This window comes from Macaca nemestrina, chromosome 16, assembly GCF_043159975.1.
Source record: "Macaca nemestrina isolate mMacNem1 chromosome 16, mMacNem.hap1, whole genome shotgun sequence".
Lineage (NCBI taxonomy): Eukaryota > Metazoa > Chordata > Mammalia > Primates > Cercopithecidae > Macaca > Macaca nemestrina.
This window is the reverse complement of record NC_092140.1, coordinates 22,617,865-22,641,755: the sequence shown is the minus strand read 5'-3', so window position 1 is coordinate 22,641,755 and position 23,891 is coordinate 22,617,865. Positions and strand designations below refer to the sequence as shown.

General features: G+C 37.3%; 1 long non-coding RNA gene across 1 annotated transcript in view; it reads right to left on the bottom strand.

Annotated features, from left to right (window-relative positions):
* The window catches only part of LOC139359076 (uncharacterized), a 38,754-nt gene extending 16,156 nt beyond the window's left edge, over window positions 1–22,598 (bottom strand). Inside the window, exon 1 of the long non-coding RNA XR_011614683.1 lies at window positions 22,457–22,598. This is a non-coding gene — a long non-coding RNA (uncharacterized lncRNA). The remainder of the gene's footprint in view (window positions 1–22,456) is intronic.
* Between the last annotated feature and the right edge of the window lie 1,293 nt (window positions 22,599–23,891).

Here is a 23,891-nt window from a genome sequence, read left to right as displayed (position 1 = left end):
TGGATATTGTTTGTATGGTTGTCTTTTCCACCCTTTTGCTTTTAACTCTTATATTTATATATAGCCTTTCACACAGCTTTATCAATTAGATGTGTCTTTCATAGTACTTTTCATTCAGATGGTTTTACTTAACAATGTTTCTAAATTGAGCCAAGTAGACAATTTACCTTTAGCATCTTTACCAATGTATTTGGATTTAAGTTTACCATCTACCGTCTTACTGTGAGCTAATTGTTCTGCTTTTTGTATGTTGCTCTTTTGATCCTTTTTTTCTTTCTTTTAGATTAATGAATATGTTTCATCTTTTTGTTTTTCCTCCAATAGTTTGGAAGTTACATAGTCTGTTTATTCCTTTTACTAATTTACTTATAAATTATCACATGCATGTTTATTTTTCCAATATGAATCAATAAACAATTTGTCTCTTCCTGGAAAAAACAAGGACTCAACTTTATCTCCACTTATTCCCACTCCAACCTATATATTATTGCTGTCATAAGTTTTAATTTTTATCAATGTAATCCACCATAACATTATTACTATGATTTATATTTATAGTCAATAATCATTCTGATTTACCCAAATATCGGCCCACTTTGATTTTTTCATTACTGCTTTGTAGAACATATACCTTCATTCTGTTTCCTGTAGCAAGTATCTACTGATTGAAAATCCTGTCAGTTTTTTTTTTTTTTTATCTGAAAACATTTTTATTCTTGAAATATTTTTTTGGCTATGAATTAATGGATTGCAAGATTTTTTTCTTCAGTATACTAAAATTTCAACCCACTGTCTTCTAGTTATCATTATTGCTGATGACAAGATAGCCATTGATCTATTTAGAAATCCTTGGAGGTAATATAGTTTTTTCCTACTTTGGGTGACTTCTAAGATTTTTTTTCCTTTGGTGCTCTTCAGTTTCATTACAATGTGTCTAAATGTAGCTGTCTTTGCTCATACTTTCTGAGATCCACTGAGCTTCTTGAGTCTGTGGATTGGTGATATACCAGTTCTGGAAAGTCACTAGCCATGAGACAGCATTCACTCTTTCTTCTTCTAATTATGAACTAATTAAACCTCCCATACCACTTAACCTGTCTCTCTGTGAAGTGTGCTCTGGGTAATTTCTTCTGATGTTTCTTCTATCTAATTCTATCTACATCTGTATGTAGTGTTTAAATCCATGTATTGAGTTTTCAATAAATGTTATCGTAATATTTAATTCTAAAAGGTATATATCCTACCTTTTTAAATCTGCTTCATCAATTTTTATATTATTATTTTCTCTTCATATGTATACACACACACACATAGATATACATATACTTTTTATTTCTTAAGCATAAAAACTATTTTCTAATCAGTGTCTCATAATTCTAATATATTATTTTGGGATCTACTTTGGCTTTCCTTTTTTCCTGCCAATTCTCTCATTGTACGTGTGTGTGTGTGTGTGTGTGTTTGTGTTTTTGACCAACGCTGCTCATTTTGGTTGAAAGTAATTCTTTGTGGGGAATTTTTGATACCTAGACTAAAAGAATGACATCTTTCAGATTGGATTCCCATTTGCTTCCCCAGAACCTAGTGAAACTACAAGTCTGGGATTTTTTTCAAAATAACTTCATGGCTCCAATCCAGGATTTTTGCACAACACAGTTGATGTAAATCTGGGCTACGAAACTGCACAAGAATGATCTAATTGTGGCTACTTCTCAAAGACTTGTTTTCTCCTCTGATTTGTTCAGCACCAAGGGAGCTCTTTTTTGTAGGCTCCTAAGTGCAGGGTATGGGGCTTATTGTTAGCCAACTCTTCCTGATAATATGGATAGGCCAGTGTGGAGTGCAGAGATTAGCAAACACTTTTCATCATTAACCAATGGGCTTCAAAAGTCATAAAGATGGCTGGGCTCCATGGCTCACACCTGTAATCCCAGCACTTTGGGAGGCAGGTGGAGGTCACTAGGTCAAAAGCAGCCCAGCCAACATGGTGACACTCCATCTCCACTAAAAATTAAAAATTAGCCAGGCATGGTAGCATGTACATGTAGTCCCAGCTACAGGCTGAGGTGGGAGAATCCCTCAAACCCGTGAGGCAGAGGTTGCAGTGAGCTGAGATCTCACCACTGCACCCCAGCCTGGGTGACAGAGCCAGCCTCTGTCTCAAAAAAAAAAAAAAAGCAAAAACAAAAAAAAGGAATAAAGATGATATTTTGATCTCTTATCCTTCTCCTATGATTTATTTCCAACTCTTTTCAACTTAGATCAGAAAGTGTATACTTCACCTTTTATTTGTTTATATCTATTTTTAAATGAGCCAGTCTTATTTAATATAATGAGATTTTTACAGATGTGAAATATAAGCACACATATTCTTTGTCAGAATGTGATTTTAGTCATTATTGTTTGACACTATAGTAGGTATAATTCACATAATTTCTGCCACATATTGACATACCAATGCACTCATTCAACTAACATTCGTTGAGTTTCTGCTAAGGACCATTGCTACTCAGAGTGTGGTTTGTATTTCTTAGGATCTTATTAGAAATTTTGATGGATTAAGTCAGCTTCTGATTTTTAAGAAAGCAAAATAAACATTAAAGCATAAGTTGGGGTTATGATAAACATGATCTAAAACACAAGAATAAAAGTATTATCATCATGCATTAAATTTTGTAGGAATCTGAATTTCTTAGATTTTTTTGATATGGTTCAACACTAGTCTGTTTTGAAAAGAAGACACAACTAAAGTTGAGCTCGAGCCAGAATATCTAAAACCGCTATGTGATAACAAATGAAGTGTCTGCATTAGTATTTAAAAGTACCACAGTTTTACACCTTATGATCTCCCCATTAGTTTGTGGCCCAGGAGAAATATCAAGAGTACTTTAAAAAGATGTCCTCAAAACTTACTTTTAAGGCCTGTGGAACCCTTCATACAACATTTGGATAAACAGAAAATTCAATGAACAAAAGGTTATCTCAACATAAACTCTACTGAAATCTACTGTAGGATCTAATTTCAAAGCATTCAATAACATAATTGAAGCAGTAATTACCTGACTTCAGGATGAACAGTTGGAGGCATTCATTTTTTTCCCCAGCATATCACATAATTTTTACCTAAGAAAGCACCCTTTACATTTCTAACAACAGTTTTGATGGATAGGAACAAGAAGCATTTGCACTATAATTTTTCAGTGCATTATAATAAAGTGAATGTTTTCTAAATGTCATAGTTTAAATTTCATGGGGCGTGAAATCTCCTTTGAAATGAAATTTAAAGCCTTTTTCAAATAAGAAGACTAATCTTACAGTCAAAAACACTTTATATCCCCAGATATTATTAACCTTGGAGGACTGCTTGCAAGATGATAATACTTTCTGACACATTAAGATTAAATTTGTCTTTATATAATTACGTTAAATAATACATTTAAAATAGATAAGATTGCAGGAGAAGTGTTATGTATGTGCAATGGTAGGATTGCCATTTACTAATAACAAACTTAACTACTCATCATTTACATGGTAATGTTAACACGTATTTGAGCAGATCACTTCTAAAGAAAACTATTTTAGACTAATCATAGTGCTTAATATCAAAAATGATAGCATCGCACTATATCCTAAAAAATAGACGGCGTTAACTTCCTAGACTACTTTCGAATTTGAAAAAGCACACAACTATTTACTATTAGTAAAGTGCAAAATCCTTTTTATATAATCAGTGCTATTTGGGTGTACCCCAAAATGTTTTAAAGTGATCTACAATACGTTAGTTATACTTTAAACTGCTTGTTTTAACACTTTGTTTTTAATTACAAGTAGCTGTACATGAAATCTTTTGCAAGAAGGATGTATGGTGATTGGCCATTTTTCTCAGACATTGGCTATCAATGCTAAAATCATTTCAAATATGAAAAGCAATGATGCAATAACATTTTTATCTTCTTTAAGGCCTTGAAATCTTAATGATAATGGAAAGTATTAGGTATCTTTTATAATTTGTATTCCTTCATCATACATCTAATATCCACTTCCATTTTCAGATCCTAATGTTTTAAAATATGAACAAAGAGAGTAAGTTAGACATGAAAAAACAATCATAAATACTGGCTCATCAATCTCATATTCTTTCAAGAGAAAAAAAACAAACTTAAATTCATCTAGGTAACCACTATTCCACGCTGATTGCCATCTTCCACCCCTCTGTGCTGGGGCTTTGGCCCCACCTGGTGGTTGGATAGGAGAATGGATGACCCCACATTTCATCTGAGAAACTTACGCACAGGCACAGCTTCCTTTATTTACGTGCTGGTTTCTGTCTGTTTGTTACGTATTGCCCATAATTGTGTTAATTCCAATATAGTGAGTCTTTGTTTTATCCAGAGATACACTTCTCTGTAAATCCCTTTAGTTGTTCCTTTCTCTCGGTGCTGCCTCTTGCCTAACGTTTCTTTTCCTCTTAGTATCAACTGCATTATCCATCTCCTAAACTCAAAAACTTTCACTTGAAACCAAAAATGGGCCGGGCGCGGTGACTCATGCCTGTAATCCCAGTAGGTTGGGAGGCCGAGGTGGGCGGATCATCCGAGGTCAGGAGTTCTAGAACAACCTGGCCAACATGGTGGAACCCCCTCTCCACTAAAAATACAAACATTACCGGTGTGGCGGCGGGCGCCTGTAATCCCAGCTACCTGGGAGGCTGAGACAGGAGAATCCCCTGAACCCGAGAAGCGGAGGTGGCAGTGAGCCAAGATCACGCCATTGCACTCCAGCCTGGGCAATAGAGTGAGACTCTGTCTCAAAAAACAAAAACAAAACAAAACAAAACAAAAGGCATGGCTGATGAAACACAATATTAGTATTATTAACAAGACGAATCAAAAAGAAAAACCATACAGTATATTTTAAGCCCTTCAAGGAATTTAAAATTTCCCTCTCAGTCCTCATAAAACTGATGGCCGCTTCTAAATATACCAGTACTTCTCAGTGCCAGGATTTAAGGCACACAGAGACTTTTTCTTCTCTTCTTTCCCCCCATGGTATATACTCGACTACGGGGAAAATTGGGATAGGGTGTGTGTGCGTGTGTGTGTGTGTGTGTGTGTGTGTGTACCAGCTTTACTCTCTTTCTTAATATTCAGAGCATAACTTTTATTAAAGAACAGTCTCCAAGTTCCAGTAAACCAACTTAACCTATGCTTAAATTGGATACTCCTTATATTAAAGCTTTTTATCTTTACTCTGTTTAATTTTCCCCAGTAACAGAACATTTTGTTTAACACCCTGAGCACAGGGACTGAAACAGCAGTCAACAATAGAAAATGTTTATGCTAACTTACTCCTCCAAGAGTCACTTGAACATTTTTAATGTTTTAAAATGTATTAAAATATTGATTATTCCCAGGGTAACTAATGCTACATCATAAATTATCTTTATTCAGGCCAGATAAGACCCAGGAATAAGAGGTATATGGATCCTCTAAAATGAGTTTATGTAATTAGCAACTCCATTCAAGGCTGCCATTATCACAATATCATTCATATTGTAGTCATTTGAAATGCAAACTATATGTACAACTAATCTTTGAACCAAAGAACAAAATCTTGCCTTTAATCATCTAAACTTGAGTATTTTGAATTTTGTCCCCAGAATTGCTTTACAGAGCATTATTTCTGATGGAATTCCAGATAGGGTTCTCAGATGATTGCTGAAATGGCTAGATATCATGGGCTGGAAAGGAGTCGATCCAAATAGTTGATTTTATTTAAATTTTCAGGATAAGAAGAAAATATTGTAGTAATTATAGTCACAGAATGCTCAGTTTTTACTGGTCTGTTTCAATAGAAGTATCCCTGAGCTAGGAGGATGATTTGAGCTATTTACAGCTTTTGGTGTTTACTCAGCACTTAAGTTTATGAAGCACTTTCATCTTATTTCATTAACTATATTTCTGAATTCAGCCCTTCTAATAGATTTTAATATTCCAATATAACTTTTTAAATTTCACTATCTAAATCTATAAATCAAGATAATAAAAAATGTTTACTCTAAGAAGAATATAAATTTGAACTATTGGAAGTTACGTTTACTTTTTTTGTTGATCTTACTTATATACATTTCCTCATAGTGTTGATGGTGGAAAATACAACTATGATGTATAGAATTAAAATTTCCCAGTATAGAGAAGTAAATATTCAGGATCCTGAAACTATTGCTATTTGTAAGTTATGTATTCTGGAACCTCATTGTGTATCATGTTTCAAATAAAACTACTTTTGTAAGAGTTATCACTATCACCAAATAATATTTCTTCAACATTGTTACAATAATTGTTCCTTCATTAACTAGATACTTGCATAAAACCTTGATAGAAGATGCTAATATAGTACTGAGAGCCATGGATTATTTAGAGTGCTATTTGTAACTACTGAAATAAAAAGTACAAAGTTAATATTTGACAGCCATTTAAAAGCACGTCTCAAAACACTTTTGTTTTAAATAAAGATAAGCTCATTTTAATATCTGCAACATGTTACAAGACTCAGATGAACTGTGGAAGTTATTATTGTCACTTGAATGCTTCAGAAACTGTACAAAGGGATATTACATTTACTAGCTTTTGAAAAACACCGTTGAGACATGACCTATAGTGACATGTTTCTACCACATATTTGTCACTCATCTGCTTTATGCTTAGCCAAATTTAAAAGTGAAATATGTCATTGGAACATAAAGGCTCAGAGTCAGACTTTTAAAGTCTGAGCTGTTCAAGGTGAACTGTTTTTAATTTCCAAGGCATCTTTCCTGCAAAATCAAATAGAAACGTACTGTTTGACCATCACTGCCCACAAAATAGCTATTAACTTTTCTAGTAGAATTAGCATAATGCTGTCTTTAGAGATTATAAAGCTGGCTTTTAATTGCGACCCATCACCCAGATAACTGACAGAATTCATCGATGTCAGTAGCAGTCTTTCCACACCCCTCCAGTTCCTCTCCAAAATACCCAAAATGTACATTGTGGATCTCTAAGACAATTCTCTTTTCATTCCTAGTAAAACCTAAAAAAAAAATAAAAGAAAAAAGGAAAATCTTAATACGACTCTCTTGTAGAGTGGCTGAATGCCTGTAACATATGTTCTCTGTCTTATCAGAATAAGGAAGGCTTTTTAACTAATGCTGAAGCTGCTCTTGCCTATGAATAGTGTAAAAGCCAAACAGGATGTCAAGAACAGATCTCAAAATCTTTCGCTTAATATGATATCTATTTTAGGCTCCTGAAAATATACATACTAATTAATGGAACCAAGTAACAGACCTAGGAGATGTTTAAAAGCCTATGACAGGCAAATGTGATTGGAACCTCATTAAGATTAAGATTATGCATTGATGACTGCAAGAAGTGCTCTCATTGGCCATGACTTGAAATTTCATTTCTACTGGAAGTAACATACACTTTCCAGGAATTACCTGGGTAACATCTCTTTCCACAAAGTAATTACCTTTTTATGTTTTGACATGGATGGCACTTGTTAATGGCAAAGTCTTAAGGTGTTACAAATGCATAAATCACTGTCAAACACTCTCAGTTATATAATGTGGGGTATTTTTATACCAACATCACCATCACCAAAAAAGTACTTAACAAGTTACTCTGCTAAGAGAATTAAATAAATGGCTTTTATGAAGGAGGATTAACATATTGAAAATAATAATAAAATTGCCAATACACAGAAAAAGGAGCTAAGAACAAAAAACAACATACTAAGTCAAGGAAATATTGAAGAGTAAGCTAGAGCTAAGTGCATTCTGAAACTGACAGTAGGATGTATTTGTTGATAAGGTGAAATTATGGTGAAGTTCAAAGCTAAAGAGAAGCTGTATTTTGTTGTACTGCTATCTATGATATCTCAAGTGGATGCTATTTATATTGAGTTTCTGTTCATCTATTGACCTGGTCTACCGATGTGTATGACTAGAAAATAAAATGGATAGCATGATGCAAGTAGCAAAATGTGTATATTGAATTTAAAATGCATTATCTTTATGAAGAGAAGATTATTTTGCTAATTGTATTTTAATATGAGTTGGCATTTCCAGAACACATAATGCTTATTAAAAAGGAAGATACTTTAAAACATGCTAATACCATCCAAATGTGAAAGGCACAGTGGAATTTGGTCTGTCATCCCCTCCCCCACCACCATCACCACAGACACACATGTGACTGAAAAATTTGGATCTTGAATCCACCCCCCATTTCACAGAGACTTTATTGCACAGAATACAAATACACCTCTCCTGTTTAAAACTATTTGCTGTGAACTCAACCTATAGCAATCTGTCAGTGTGATTTGTAGGAGCAAATGGTCAAGTTTAGTATACAACTCTTTTCTATATAATTAAGCATTTTCTCCTCTCATCCCAGAGGAATCAGTGTCAGGATTGAAACTTTGTTATTAGTGATCTGGTCATGCCATTAGAAGCTTAATGGGCCTCACATTCTCTGATGAACTGAGCCCACAAGTCTGAAGAAGCATCAAAGTCCCTGGGTGGGCAGAGAGTCAGCACTGGGCAGTCAGAGATGGAAGATAGATAGGGAAAATCAACTTAAGAAATGAAAGAATAGGGAGGGGGAAAGAAAGCAGAAAGTAGTAACCTAGATGGGAAGAGAATAGAAACAAAAGAAATGTGTATTTTGTATATTGTGGAACATTTGCCTTTGTGCTACCAGCTGGGATGAAGAACTTTTAGAGCCTTGGCAGAGTGTTCAGATGGAATGTGCATTGCTATAAGAAAGCCCCCAAAAAGTACTTCCACTGCAAAATTCTGCAGCAGCAACAAATAACAACACTGGCCACCACCATCTAAGTGATTACTGTGTACTAGACACCAGAGGCAATATGCAGACATGTTTTCTCCTTTCCAGTCCTTAAAACAAAACTATAATGAAGTCATTTATGCTCACTTCATAGACAGAGACCCAGGGGTAGGTCATTTAAGTGATTTACCAAAGGCAACAGAGCTCTTCGGTGCAAAAGTCTGAGATGCCCACTTCCTCCACTGCACCATTTTGACACTTATTTACAATATCCTACATTTGAAGTATCTCTGATACAGTAAGTCAATGTTTGGTCACTGCTTTTAGGGCACCAAAAAAATCTGATAACCAATTCGATCAATTCTGATTTTCTGATTAATAAGCAATGCTTAACCTGCATTAAATAGCAGGCTCTAATTTGGGGAAATGGTTTTTCTACCTCTCCAACCTTGAATCACTGATAAGGGCAGGGGAGAGTGTTTCTGTTCAGTTTCTCCAATCATAGGATCCCCGAGCCACAATGGTGAATGCGGAGATGGCCATGTGACCCAACAGGGGTCCAGTGCTTTTTTCTATTATTATTCTCTTCCTTTTTTTATTTTTTTTCTAAGTTGAAAAGTGTATTAGGGAAATATGAGAGGCAGATACAGCCCCGTGACAAAAAAGAAAACTATGAAAATGTCTCTTGAAACCAGCTGTGGGCCTGGCATTGAATCTCCCCCAAAGACAAGAAGCTGGCAGGTTAACCACATTCTCTGGCAGGCACTTTCCCAGGGCATGTCTTAGCCAGGACTGACCCTACCCTCTCTTTCCAAAAGTGAAGGGGGCAAAGATTGTTTATAGAATCAATGCAGAGGCCAGGAGAAGAAAAGTCTGAGAGAGAAAGGAGGAGAGTAGGAAGTTCTTATTTATTTACCTAAGAAGTAGGAGTGGAGGACTTTAAGTAAGAGGCACAACCCTTTGGCTCTGAGTGCCTCAAATACATTGACACATAGTTTGATAAAGTGTCACTGAAAAGATAAAATGCCTGGTGTTGTTTCCAAAAGTTCCCCTGGACTTCTTCCCACATGCTAAATCACAACCCCAGATGTACCTGCAGGCCCCAAAGGGGAAGGAGGGAGGGAGGGAGGGAGGGAGGGAGGGAAGGAGGGAAGGAGGGAAGGAAGGAAGGAAGGAAGGAAGGAAGGAAGGAAGGAAGGAAGGAAGGAAGGAAGGAAGGAAGGAAGGAGAGAGAAAGCCAAGAATAAGTCCTGTGGATCTTTAAGAAGACAGGACGTTGCTGAAGGATGCCAACTCTTTCCCACGTGGGTCTGTGTTCCGTAAAGTGACTTCAAAGCAACAGCATGGGCCAGGCATGGTGACTCATGCCAGTAATCCCAGCACTTTGGGAGGCCGAGGCTGGCAGACCACAAGGTCAGGAGATCGAGACCATCCTGGCCAACGTGGGGAACTCCCATCTCTACTAAAAATACAAAAATTAGCTGGGCATGGTGGCACGTGCCTGCAATCCCAGCTGTTTGGGAGGCTGAGGCAGGAGAATTGCTTGAACCTGGGAAGGCAGAGGCTGCAGTGAGCCGAGATCATGCCACTGCACTCCAGCCTGGGCAACAGAGTGAGACTCCATCTCAAAAAAAAAAAAAAAAAAAAAAAACACACAGTGGGGTCTTTCAGAGGACATTTTTATTTCTTATAAGCTTCTTTAAGTATAGATTATAAAGAAATTAAATTTTTATCATGAATAAAGATTGGAGAGGGAAGTGGCTATCCTAATTTTATTTGCATGTACTACTTTAGTCTTGACACTTAATACTACTATGATTATTGGGATCTTTCCTTTATAAGAGGAAATAAGATCATTTTGGACAGGTTTGTCCCAGAAGAGAAAATACAAATTACCAATAAACATTTAAAACTATGCTTATTTTCACAAATAAAGAAATCCCAGTTAAAATTAGATGCTGCTTTTAATGAAACTTTAAGAAAATTTTAGTTAAATTAAATACATCTAAATGGAACCTTCAATAAATTATAAAAACACTAACTTACACATCCAATAAATATATACTAAGTGCAGACTCTATGTCAGACATTCTGTACCCTGGGGAAGTGGGTAAGAAGTCATACAAGCCCCTAATCTTATAAAGTTTACATGGTAGAAGGGAAAGCTAACCACAAACAAACAAATGAATGACATAAATTTTGAAAGTTCTAAGTGCTATGAAGAAAATAAGAAATAGGGAGGAGCTAAAGGTTTAGGTAGTTAGTGGGGTGTGTACCTTAGACAAGAAAGAAGACGACACTGGAGCAAAGACATGAATGATGCGGATGAACCAGCCATAAAACACCCAGGACAGGCCATTCCAGACAGAGGCATCAGCAATGGTAAAGACTCCAAGGAAAGAACAGGACTGGCAGAACCAAGGAGCAGAACCAAGGATTACCAGGATCTTTCCTTTGTTAGGGGAAATGAGATTATTTTGAATGAGTTTGTCCCAGAAGAAGAAATACAAATTGTCAATAAACATTTAAAACTATGCTTTTTCTCACAAATAGAGGAATCACAGTTAAAATGAGATGTTGTTTTTAATGAAACTTGAAGAAAGGAGCAGGAAGATGACGAGTGTGAGTACTATATGGTGAGCAAAGGGAAGAGTGGTAGAAAACATCAAAGATGTAGACAAAATTGGATTACTTACAGCCTTCTGAGCCACAGTAAGGACTTGCGACTTACGCTATTCTACTTATAATGGAAGGTCATTAGATATTTTTTGTTAGGAGATTTACATGATCTGTTGTTGCACCTTAGGGAAAAAAAAAAATCATTCTGGCATCTATGTGGAGACTGGCCCATAGAGAGTGAGAGGTGGAAGCTGGGGGATAAGTGAGGAAGAAGTCTTCATAACAGGGGATGGTGGCTTATATTAAGGTAAAAGAAGTAGAAATTGTGAGAAGGGGCCAGATTTGAGATATAGTCTGAAGTTAATGTAGTAAATATGGGTAGTGAGGGAAGAAAGAAAGGTCACAATGACTCCTAGATCTTAGCCTTTGTAAGTAGGTGAATGTCAGGTGCTTAAGTAAGATGGAGGACATCGAGGGTGTAAGCAATGGGAGTAACAGAACCAAGAGTCATATTTTGTATTCGTTAGGCTGAGATATCGCAGGGAGTAGGGGGTGGGAATGCTGAAGTTAGAGTGAAAATTTTGGAGAGACCCTAGTATATACAAGTTTGAGGTTCAAGTAAGAAACCAAGGCTGGTGATACGCATTTTGAGGGACATCAGATAATAGAAAGGGTTTTAAACCATGAAATCTGGTGGAATCAGCCAGGGAGAGGGCATACTCACAGAAAAGAAACAGATCTAGGATTGAGTCCTAAAACACTTCACTATCTAAGAGGTCAGAAAGAGAAGACACCAGTAAATGATGGAAGGCAAATAAGTAGCAAAGAGAAAAATTAAAACAAAAAATGTGAGCCAGGAATGGTGGTTCACAACTCTAGTCCCAAAGCTTTGAGAGGTTGAGGTAGGAGATTCAGAAACCCCCATCTCTACAAAAATAAAAAATAAAAAAATTAGCCAGGTGTGGTGGCACACACCTGTAGTTCCAGCTACTCAGAGGGCTGAGACAGGAGGATCACTTGATCCAAGAGTTGGAGACAGCAGTGAGCTATGATCACACCACTGCACTCTAGCCTGGATAACAAAGGGAGGCCATGTATCTAAAACAAACAAACAAACAAAAAACCTACAAATATGTTTAGAGTACAAAGGAAGGGAATATTTCTATGTACTGTAATTATGAGAGAAGGCTTCTTTGTAGAAAAGGATCTTGCAGGTTGGGTAGAATTTTGAGTTCCTGTCATTTCTGGCCACAGATATTTCAAGTGCAGATGTTAACCCACATATTTTTTGATCAAGTATGGTATGGTGAGAGCTTTATAATTCTTCAAGAACTTATTTTCACTTCTTATATGGCCTCTAAAGCACATTGAAGGGGTGGTCAAGGAATGGCAAACTCTTTGGAGTAGGTATAGCTTCAAACTCACCTGAAGTTTCTTTGAATTTTCTAACAGATTCTTCAAAGATAAAATAAGAAAGTGCTCTTGTTTATTTTATAGCATATCTTTCCACCACATTTTTATTTCCTTATCTATATGCTAGAGTGTCTGAGGGAATCTTTTAAAAGTCTGCCAGAAGTCAAGTTAAAAGACTTTTAGTCTGATACTAGATTCTAGTCTCAGACTTCTCTTTAAGCTCAAGTTTTAGTTGTTCTGAGCCTCTCGGCACTGTGGAGAGAGAAGCAGGTAAAACCCAGCGTAGATAGAGCAGGAGGCCCCAGTCAGTGCAACTTGAGGAAGACAAAAATTCACACACACACATACACGCATACACACTCAAAATCTCCCCAACAGACATAAACACCTGCTTTTAGATTACACTGTCAGTTAAAGCTTTATTTTCAAAACCATTAGCACCAGATGAAAATGTGTTACGTAAAAAATGAAATGAACACAGGCAAAGCCACACAGTGTAGACAAAAATCCATTAAAGGCAAGGATGCTGAGATTGGGATACTCTGCGGAGAACAATTTACAAGTTTAATTCACCATCATCCTATTATTTCATAATTATTTTGTATCTTTCTCTAATTTAAAATTCTTATTTTTTTCAAACATGGTTTACATACCATTGTGCCTTTTTTGAAACAAAAGAAGAAATGTACTCAGAATAAACTCAAGAGATAAAACATTTTTATCACAGATACTAAATTGAAGCACTTCACGGGTTAACAGTAACACTTAAATGAGGGGTAAGCAAACTATGGCCCAGGGGCCGAATGTGGCACACCAAATTAGCCGGGCGCTAATCCCAGCACTTTGGGAGGCTGAGACGGGCGGATCACAAGGTCAGGAGATCGAGACCATCCTGGCTAACACGGTGAAACCCCATCTCTACTAAAAAATACAAAAAACTAGCCGGGCGAGGTGGCGGGCGCCTGTGATCCCAGCTACTCCGGAGGCTGAGGCAGGAGAATGGCATAAACCCGGGAGGCGGAGCTTGCAGTGAGCTGAGATCCGGCCACTGCACTCCAGCCTGGGCGACAGAGCCAGACTCAGTCTCAAAAAAAATAAAATAAAATTAAAATAAAATAAAAATAAAAAATAAAATTGTGCTAGATCACAGCATGTCCATTCATTTACATATTGTCTATGACTTCTTTCACGTTGCAGTGGCAGAGCTAAGTAGCTATGACAGAGACCATATGGCCCCAGAGACAAAAATATTTATTACCTGTCTCCTTTCAGAAAAAGTTTGACAACCTCAGCCTCAGAACCTCTCTCACTCACCATATACTTCTATTTTAGATACAGCTCTAACAAGTGGTGTTACTTATTCTCCCAGACTGAAAAAGAAAAGGAAGGTGAACAAACATTTAAAAATGAAAGACTTAACCTTCCTTCCTCCCCTTTTTCCTGACAAACACTAAGCTAAGAGTTTGAGTCCTTATTAGAATAATTGGTTCAAATTTTCATTTTTGAAACTAAAGGTACAGCCATAAAGAGATATGTGGTTCCTTCCTAATCTGCAGAAGTCTCAAAAGAGTACTCATTACAATCAGGGAAAGAGCTGTACACTACCATGCAATATCAGGCTACTGACTGGCTCTATGAAGACGAAGGGCCTTAAAAATTATGAAGCAGTTTGAATAACGTTTATCTTTCTTCTCCATACAGATTTAGCCTATTGCCTATGTTAATTAGTTTTATTCTTGGCACAGGTATAAATATGTCCTACAATTCTTATCTTTACTCCTTGAAAAGGTGAGAACAGAAACAGACACAATGAAACTCAGGAAGATGGAGCAAATTCATGAAGACCAGATTTGAAGACAGCATGTGTCTCTAGGCTAGATTGCCACAAAAAGCCCCTCTCCTTGGTTTATTGTATAGACCTTGGGTATTTACAGTCAGAACTGAAGATTCTGCTAAAGACTCATGGCATTGGTCCTGTTTGAGTGACTTGCCTGGAGAAATATATAACGGGACGAGGCAGCTGGACCCTTCAGTTAAAGTACTTCACTGGGTAAATCTTGAACATCCTGAAATATGGGTAGCGATGTACCAAAAGAGAATAAAAGTAAGATCTTTAACGGAAAGAGGTGAAAAGGGGGAAGTCAGCATAGAAATTAAGGATATGACTGTGCTTTGGATAATTTTTCTTTAGAATCCCAAGAAAATCGTATTTCATGCACAGTTTTAACCATTTCTTTTCTTTGTTCTATAGGGATAAATTGTGAAAGACTTTTAAACAGAATAGAAAGATTGCTGGGTATGTTCAATGGAAAAGTAAGCATTGTCTAGCACACCCTTCAGGATTACGTAAATGTATGTTTTTGTTTCTTTCATTGCCTTTGAGCTATTTACAGCTTTGTAAAATATGGATAACTGATAACAATGCAAATTACTTCTGTCCATGTACGTGCAAATAACTCCTGTCCAGAAGGACAATTGATTTTCCTCCTTCCTCATTCTTCTATCACCCCATTAAAAAAGACACTTTTGCATCTATTTGTAAATTCATTTCAGCATTTATGATTAATCTTGATGTGTGTGGCATCCTTCGAACCAGTTGTAACATCCCACTGGATTATTCTTTAACCAATGAGATTAAAAACAATAATATATTCCTTTTACATTTACATTTATGTAAGTGTCGTGCTTTTGTATATTTTTAAATATACTTTAAGACTTTAAGAGTGGTAATCCTGCTTTTTGTTTTTGCTTTTTTTTTTTTTAGACGAAGTCTTGCTCTGTCGCCAAGGTTGGAGTGCAGTGGCACAATCTCGGCTCACTACAAGCTCTGCCTTCCAGGTTCATGCTATTCTCCTGCCTCAGCCTCCTGAGTAGCTGGGACTACAGGTGCCCACTGCCACACCCAGCTAATTTTTTTGTATTTTTAGTAGAGACAAGGTTTTACCGTGTTAGCCAGGATGGTCTCAATTTCCTGACCTCATGATCCACCTGCCTCAGCCTCCCAAAGTGCTGGGATTACAGGCATGAGCCACCGCGCCCGGCCTGGTAATCTTATTTTAATAATTCCAACTCTTCAGGAAAACATGGCTATCTACCTGTGCAACCTGTAGTGATGAATGAGGGAAGATAATTTAAAGGACAAGGCAGAAAAGGTAAAATCGCCTACCCATATTTACCTCTTGATTTGTTCTCATGTTCGGCCTCTAGAGAGGGACTGAAGTTTCCTACATCTATGGACTGAGTGGTGGAGAAGCCCACAGCAGGACTGGGAGCTTCACATTGAGAAAGAATACACCACACTTAGAACCAACCGTCAAATGGACAGCTCTGGAAATACATGAGGGACAAACTTCAGATTGCCCTGAAACATTAGAATACAGGAACTGCTAAGAGAGGGACAGATAGGGAAGTCTTGATGAGGACAGGGAAGTACCTTTGTGCTTGAATTACACATGGATTGAGAATTATACATGTGCTCTACTAAGTGGTTTCTGTGCTCTGATTTAATCTTTATTAAAAGTGCCTAGAGTAAACTTGTTTCTCCCTTATGCAGATTTGGAAACTGGCAATCAGAAATAGGTAAAATCAATTAAATCCTAACCTGGAAGTAAAAACAAAGTCACGATTTCACAAAGTAACTGCACATCCCTCATTCCAACACTATGTACACGTTACGCGGGGCTTCCACCAAACGTCAAGAGTTCAGCAGATCTGTTCCATATGTACTTCTGAGCACATTCTTTTCACCTGTCATGCAATGCCAGCTATCTGCTTATCCACTTCCTGTGGTTTCAACTCCTTGTGATAATTTACCCTGCAAAGCCTCCAAGCCTTCAAAACTCCATGACAGTATTTGCTCTTGCTGCTGGTACTGCCGCCCTCCTTGTCCCCTTGCCGAAGCCTCACTGTGCATGTGTTGTGCTGCACCCAATTTGTTCTGCTGGGTCAAGACACTCTGCACTAAATGCAAATTCTAGCGCTAGTTATGGCACTGGTGTGGAGACTGGTACCAAGGCTCCAAAGCCACATAAACTGCAGCTACTGCTGGAAATGTGGACACTCACAAAAAACAGTATCCGTAACTATGTGGAAAGTGTTCTTCTGAAGTTGGATAAGGTCCTCCACTTGTTACAGTAGGTAGTTAGCCATACACGGGCAGGGAAGTAGAGCCTCCCCCCAATCCTGCCCACGAACTGTTTTTGTAAAGAAAGTTTCATTGGAACACCTTCATTTACGTATTGTCTATGGCAACAACAAGGACAGTTGATTAATTGCCATAGAGACTGTGTGACCCTCTACAGAAAATGTTTGCGATGCTTCCCTCCAGAGATCAAGTACAAGTACGAAATCTGCATTATCCATGAAGGACTTATCTGGAAACCTCTAAACTAGCCAGCCTTGGCAAGGATTCTCATGGACATACTTTGAACTGATAACCAGTTAAGTAGCCTTCTGGAAACAAAACTCCATGATAACTTCTTTCCATATTCAAGTTTATCCCACCAGGTTGCAAGAAGGTTCATTGCTCGCCTCTTTACTTTAGATCAATTATTTCTTGCTATATGCTATTTCCTATCCAAAGGTATTTATAGTAGGGCAGAAACTTGTTCTGAAAATTTTTCCAGTTAAATATACTGATACTGCTAACTTGAGTATTTTCTGCAAAAGAGAGTAACTGCAAAAGTTAAAATAGACAGGTTCTAATGTGAAAATAGTACCTCTGAACTGAAACTACCCTTTTCTCCACTTCTGTGCCTCACATCCTGATGCCAGGGCAGGGCTTAAACTCCGTGGCAGACATAAGGCTTCTTCTTGTGAATATTTAACTACATGTAAAAATGTCACTTAATTTCATCATATATACATACAGAAAACATTTTTTTTCATTTTTCAAAAACTTTTCACCATGTTTCAATAAACAACAGACTGGATTGGAATTATGAGTGGCAGCTTCCAGTCCTGGCTCTGATACCAAAGTTGTATTGTAAGAACAGCTTCATTTGGTGTGAAGGGAGGGGGCAGTGTGGATTAAAGACAGAGACACTGAAAATCCAACCTATGTTTACACAGGGAAGACGAACAGCTTAAGGGAAGATCTAGGGGTTGGGTGGTGGTTTCAGAAAAATATCTGACATACAATAAGTATATGTGGAGCAATTTGTTTTTAACACAAAGCCATAATGTGTAAAATGTGTTGGTAACTGTATTACAGCTTATATTTTGCCATAAATTGCATTGCTTATATTCATACTAGTCATGTCATAATATCAGATAAAACTAATTTGATAGAACCAAAAATTTATTTGTAGAATAAATATATTTCAGAAAGGGAAAACAGCTCTTCCACTTGATCTGGTACTACTTTTAAACCTCCACCTTGCATTTTGTTTTTCCTCGTGGCTTCCCCAAGCAATCGTAGGACGAACAAACAAAAAGTCATTGACCTTTGCCCACAAATTTTACTAATAAGCCCCATCAGTTTTTCTTTAGGACCAATTATATGATTTCACCCCCTCTTTATCCCCTTCTCCTTCCCCAATGTGGTGTTTTTTTGTTTTGTTTTGTTTTGTTTTTTAGAGATGGGGTCTTGCTCTGTCGCCCACACTCAAGTGCAGTGACATGATCACAGCTCACTGTAGCCTCAACCTCCTAGGCTCAAGCGATCCTTCTACCTAAGCCTCCAGAGTACCTGGTACTATAGGCATGCCCCACCACGCCTGGCTAATATTTTATATTTTAAGTAGAGACAGAGTTTCACCATGTTGCCCACACTGGTCTCTTGCTCCTGGACTCAAGCAATCCTCCCACTTCAACCTCCCAAAGTGCTGGGATTACAAGTGTGAGCCACTGTACCCAACTTCAAGACAGTTATTGTTGACTGAAGTTGTTCATAATTCCATTTAAAAGGAAAAAGAAAAACTTTATATTCCAGAATTTAATAAACACACATAGTCCAAGTAACAGATGAATGTAAATTATTTTTAATTGTTTTACTCAGAGCACCATCTACAAAAATTAAAAAACAGATTGCTTCACATTTTTAAGAAGGAATAAAGATTGGGGAGCCTTATGGGAAGGGATTTCCTCAGGAGGTGTTTAAGTCACATTGCCACCCTCTAAAGACTTCAGGTTTTGTCCATGCTAAGCTCTTGTTAAAAAAAAGTGCTCATGATTCTTCAAAGAGCTAAAAGAAGAACTACCATTTGACCCAGCAATCTCATTACTGAGCATATACCCAGAGGAATATAAATCATTCTACCATAAAGACACATGCATGTGAATGTTCATTGCAGCACTATTTACAAGAGTAAAGACATGGAATCAACCTAAATGCCCATCAATGACAGACTGGATAACGAAAATGTGGTACATATACACTATGAAATATTATGCAGCCATAAAAAAGAACAAGATCCATGTCTTTGGCAGGAACATGGATGGAGGTGGAGGCTTTTATCCTTAGCAAACTAACACAGGAACAGAAAACCAAATACCACATGTTCTTACTTATAAGTGAGAGCTAAATGATGAGAACTCATAGACACAAAGAGGGAAACACCAGACACTGGGGCCTATTTGAAGGTGGAAGGTGGGAGGAGGTAAAGGAGCAGAAAAGATAACTATTGGGTACTGGGATTAATATGTGGGTGATGAAATAATATGTACAACTAACCGCCATGACACGTGTTTACCCATGTAACAAACCTTTACATGTACCCCCAACCCTAAAATAAAAGCATAAAAAATTCTAAAAGGAAAGAAAATGTTCAACATTGTTCATTTAATTTGTACCTTATAAAAAGTTGAAAATATTAATATTATCATACCCTACTTCATATTTTAATACTTCTTTTTACTTTCTTTTGGTCCATTTTCTTCCTAAACTATTTTTTTCTTTTTGTCAAATAATTTAAGAGGTTGCAGGTAAGAGCCTATGCAGAAAATGGCATTTACAGATCAATGAGAACTTTTCCACAAATCAGATAAAGTAATAGTTCAAGCTTGCTTTGTAAAGCACCTGCTACAAAGTTTACCTGCTCCCTTTTTTGAGGTTGCTGATAGTCATCGATCACTACTCTGGTTGGCAGATATCCTGCACTATCTTAGGCCCGTCATTACTTATTAACATGCAGATTTCTTCTTAAACTGGGTACTTAAAGGTCCTGTAGACATCAAAACAGAGATTGCAATTGTCACAGCAGATTTTGCTGCATACTAAAGATGTGTGCTTTTTACCTACTTTATCAAGGGCCTCCCTTTGAGATAGCTTCAAAACAGCTTGCTTTCTCACATGTGCAATTTTAATTTAAATTATTTCTAAAAGTAATAACCTATCTAACTTTTTGGCAAAAGTGGTTCCGACAATAAAAATGATCAGTGTGATGAAATCCTTTCAGTAGTGAAAGTGTGGCTGACTTATTCCTGTAGCCACACCCCAAAGGACAACTGATGAATGAAGACTATCTACGCATCTCTTCAGTCTCTTCAGAGACCCTGGAATATGGAGTCAATGAGCTGTGGGGAGCCAAGTGAAACAGCAAGGTCAAGTTAAAATTAGGAAGAGCACAGTAGACCAGGCTCATGAATAAACACCTAAAGGAAATTATTTTGCCCAAAGGATGCTGAAAAACTAAACATGGTTCAAGATAGAAGCCTTGCTCCCAACGACAGTTCCCATAAGCCCTGACTATACTCAGCCAAACTTTATAATAAACCTCCCTTTTTGTTTATGAAACCTTGAGCAGGTTTCAGTTCCTTACAATCAATGATCCCAGTCTAGAATAGATATTGGTACCAAAGACACAGTACCAAGAAAGAGTCTCGAAGGTTTGAATTTGCCCCTTGTTTTGAGAAAGCAAGGAGGGAAAGGCAGGAAGAACTAGGAAACTATCTGTAGGATACAGTGAAGCTCGCTGATTAATTTATTGTAAACTGGTGGGATCTAGATCAGACCGCTGAAAAAATACTTTTGAGTACTTGGTAGCAGAATATAAGGTAAGTGTAGATATTCCTTATGGCATCAAATAAAGTTTTAGTAGGGAAAGTTTTGCTGTGGTCCATGGTGGCCATGCTGAATGCAGGCAATGAAAAGCAAGATGCCTACGCTAGTATAAAGGCATATAGGATTGTCATCAGCAGAAAGAAAAAGGGGTCAAGGGTAAGGACAGCTAGATAATGGGGGAAGGTATAGTATTATGTCTTGTGTGAAAACTACCTTTCAGAGATTCCCAGAACAATCACAGACACGGGGAGTGAGGGTTTCAAATGGATCAGGGAGTCAGAGAAAAGGCATTTTAAAAGCAGGTAGAGTTATAAAGCGGCCGCCATGAGACGTCTCATGACTCTATATATAATCTCCTGATCATATTTTAATTTCGTTTATCTATATATATCCTCTTCTAATTATTAAGAGTAAATTCTTTCAAAATAAAAAAGGTAATTAGGTGCCTGTTAACAAATCAGGATTAGGAAGGCTGGGTTCTATTCCACGGTATTTTGGAGAAGATGACAAAATCATAGGGAAGATTAAGTGACATAAATTGGAAAAGTAGGTCAAACTTTGGTGTTACATAAGAGGAAAATAAGATGAGACAGACATAGGATTAAACCTTATGAATAGTCCTGAGACATCAGCTGGCAGGAAACTTCTCTTTTTCTTGTAAGAGTGCATGAGAAAGCAAAGAGACAGGGGGTAGGAGGAAGAAAGTCATGAGGACACAGAATTATCTGACAGCAATTCAGAAGACAGAAATATGAGGCAACAGCATTCATTAGTTTCCAAATATGCTTTTAGAAATCATTGTTCTCTACTCTGTGACAATTCTAAATACCTGACATCTGAGGAAAATAACTACACTGTTTGACATTGCTCTTCAATCTCTCTCTAAAGTGAAATTTAAAAGAAATAACTTTTTTCACCCTCTGATGATTCAAGTAAAATGATTACAGGGTATTCACATTGCTACTTTGTACTAATAAAATCTGTCTTCAAAAGTTTAGATTTCTCCATTCTTTTCATTGAATAAGATAATCTCTCAGTTGATATTGTTCAAATTGGGTCAGAAGATAAACCTTGCCCAAAAAAAAAAAAAAAAAAAAAAAAGGAAAAGAAAGGACTTTTATTCAGGCTCTGACAAAATTTACTATATTTGCAACTATACATAAAAGGAAGGAAGATGAAACCCAAACTTACAGTTGCACTTTTATATAGCTGTCAAGAAACACAAATACTGCCACCCTGTATCCGATGACACTGGAGAGAAAACTAGCTCCCAAATGATGTGAGGTTAAATCTACAAAGGTGAGGTGAATTGTGAGGGGAAAGCATTTAGCAGGTGAAACCAATCAACACAGACAAGTAAACAAGGCAGCACTGTCATTTTACTTTCTCAGTAAAAGGTTTATACTATTGGGTTTGGGGACAGAGTTATCTTAATAATTACATCAAATATTCGATTCACTTTGCCTGTCCACAAGTTGCTAAGTCACCATTTGACACGAATCAGATGGTTGATTAGTCTAAGCAATCTCAGCTCAAATCTTCACTTCCCTTTGCTTTTATGACACTGTATTGTTAATACCTGCTCACTTACCTGTCCCTTCCACCTGTCTGTAAATTCATTGAGTACCAGGATTGTATCTAATGCAGTGATCCCAAGAATGTGGTTCTGGCACCAGCAGCAACAGCATCGCCTGGGAAATTATCAGAAATCCAAATTCTTAGGTTCCACTCCAGTTCTGTTGAATCAAAAATTCTAGGGTCGCGGCCTAGCACTTTGCTTTAAGAAGTCCTCTTGGTGATTCAAGTACGCATTAATGGTGTTGAGAATCACTGGCAACAAATCACATTCAGATACCAAGCACAATACCTGGCACAATGTAGAGTCTAGCAGGGAAAATTAGGCCTACGGGGGAACCGATCTTTTGCTGCAGTCAGCAAAGAGATTGAGATACAATCTTCCATTGTGCTACATGCCATCTATCATATAGAAAAGGGAAATACTGTCCTATTTACACTATGGACCTATGCTGCCCCTTTCTAGGATATCTGCAATATTTTTAAAACTGCTAGAGATAATAATACCCATTGCTTTGTGCAGGAATTAATTCAAATCAACTCCATTTTAGATTAGAGGCATTAGAGAAAGCTTCTGATTTAGATAACAGTTCTTTGTGGTCTCATAACACCCTGAATTGCAGTAGGGCATTTTCTAGATTTTCTTCTTTTCTCCACTGGGTGCTCCTGGATGGCAATGTGCTCATCTCTTATACCTCAGAGCCTAAAACTGTAAGTAGCAGGTAGAAGGTATTTAATATATATTACATGAATGAGTGAATGAACCCTATAAAATCGACTTTTTCACTTTTTGATTATTTAGTATGGAAGTTTATAAATACTTCTGTAATAAACTCAGTCTTCAGAAGTCCCCCAGTACAGATGCAGGTTGGAAGATAATAAGCCAATTCACATTAGCTAATACTATAACCAAAGTATTCAGTCACTCTTTGCTGAAAAAATAAAACATTCTGGGACTCCGGAGACTAGAAATATTTTACTAAACAGGATTATTATACCTAATTGTGCCCATTCTCTTCAAGATGAGCAGCTTCTTAGAAGTAATCGGCCAAGAATCAGAAAACAACATATATGACTGGGCATGGTGGCTCACGCCTGTAATCCCAGCACTTTGGAAGGCCAAGGTGGGGGGATCACAAGGTCAGGAGACCAAGACCATCCTGGCCAATATGGTGAAACTCCATTTCTACTAAAATACAAAAAATTAGCTGGGCATGGTGGCAGGTGCCTGTGGTTTGGAAGTTTGATGAGGACATAGATTCCATCAGTATTGTTCACTACTATATTCACATGTAGATATTCTGTAAATTTGTGTTAAATTATTGAACGAAACTCTCTGTTACAGATAAGAAAGAAGAGCTGGGCATTCAGAAATTGAAAGAGAGGCTAAAATGAGTAGCAAAGAAATAGACTGGCTTTTCAATAAATATTTTAGAAACAAAGATATGAGA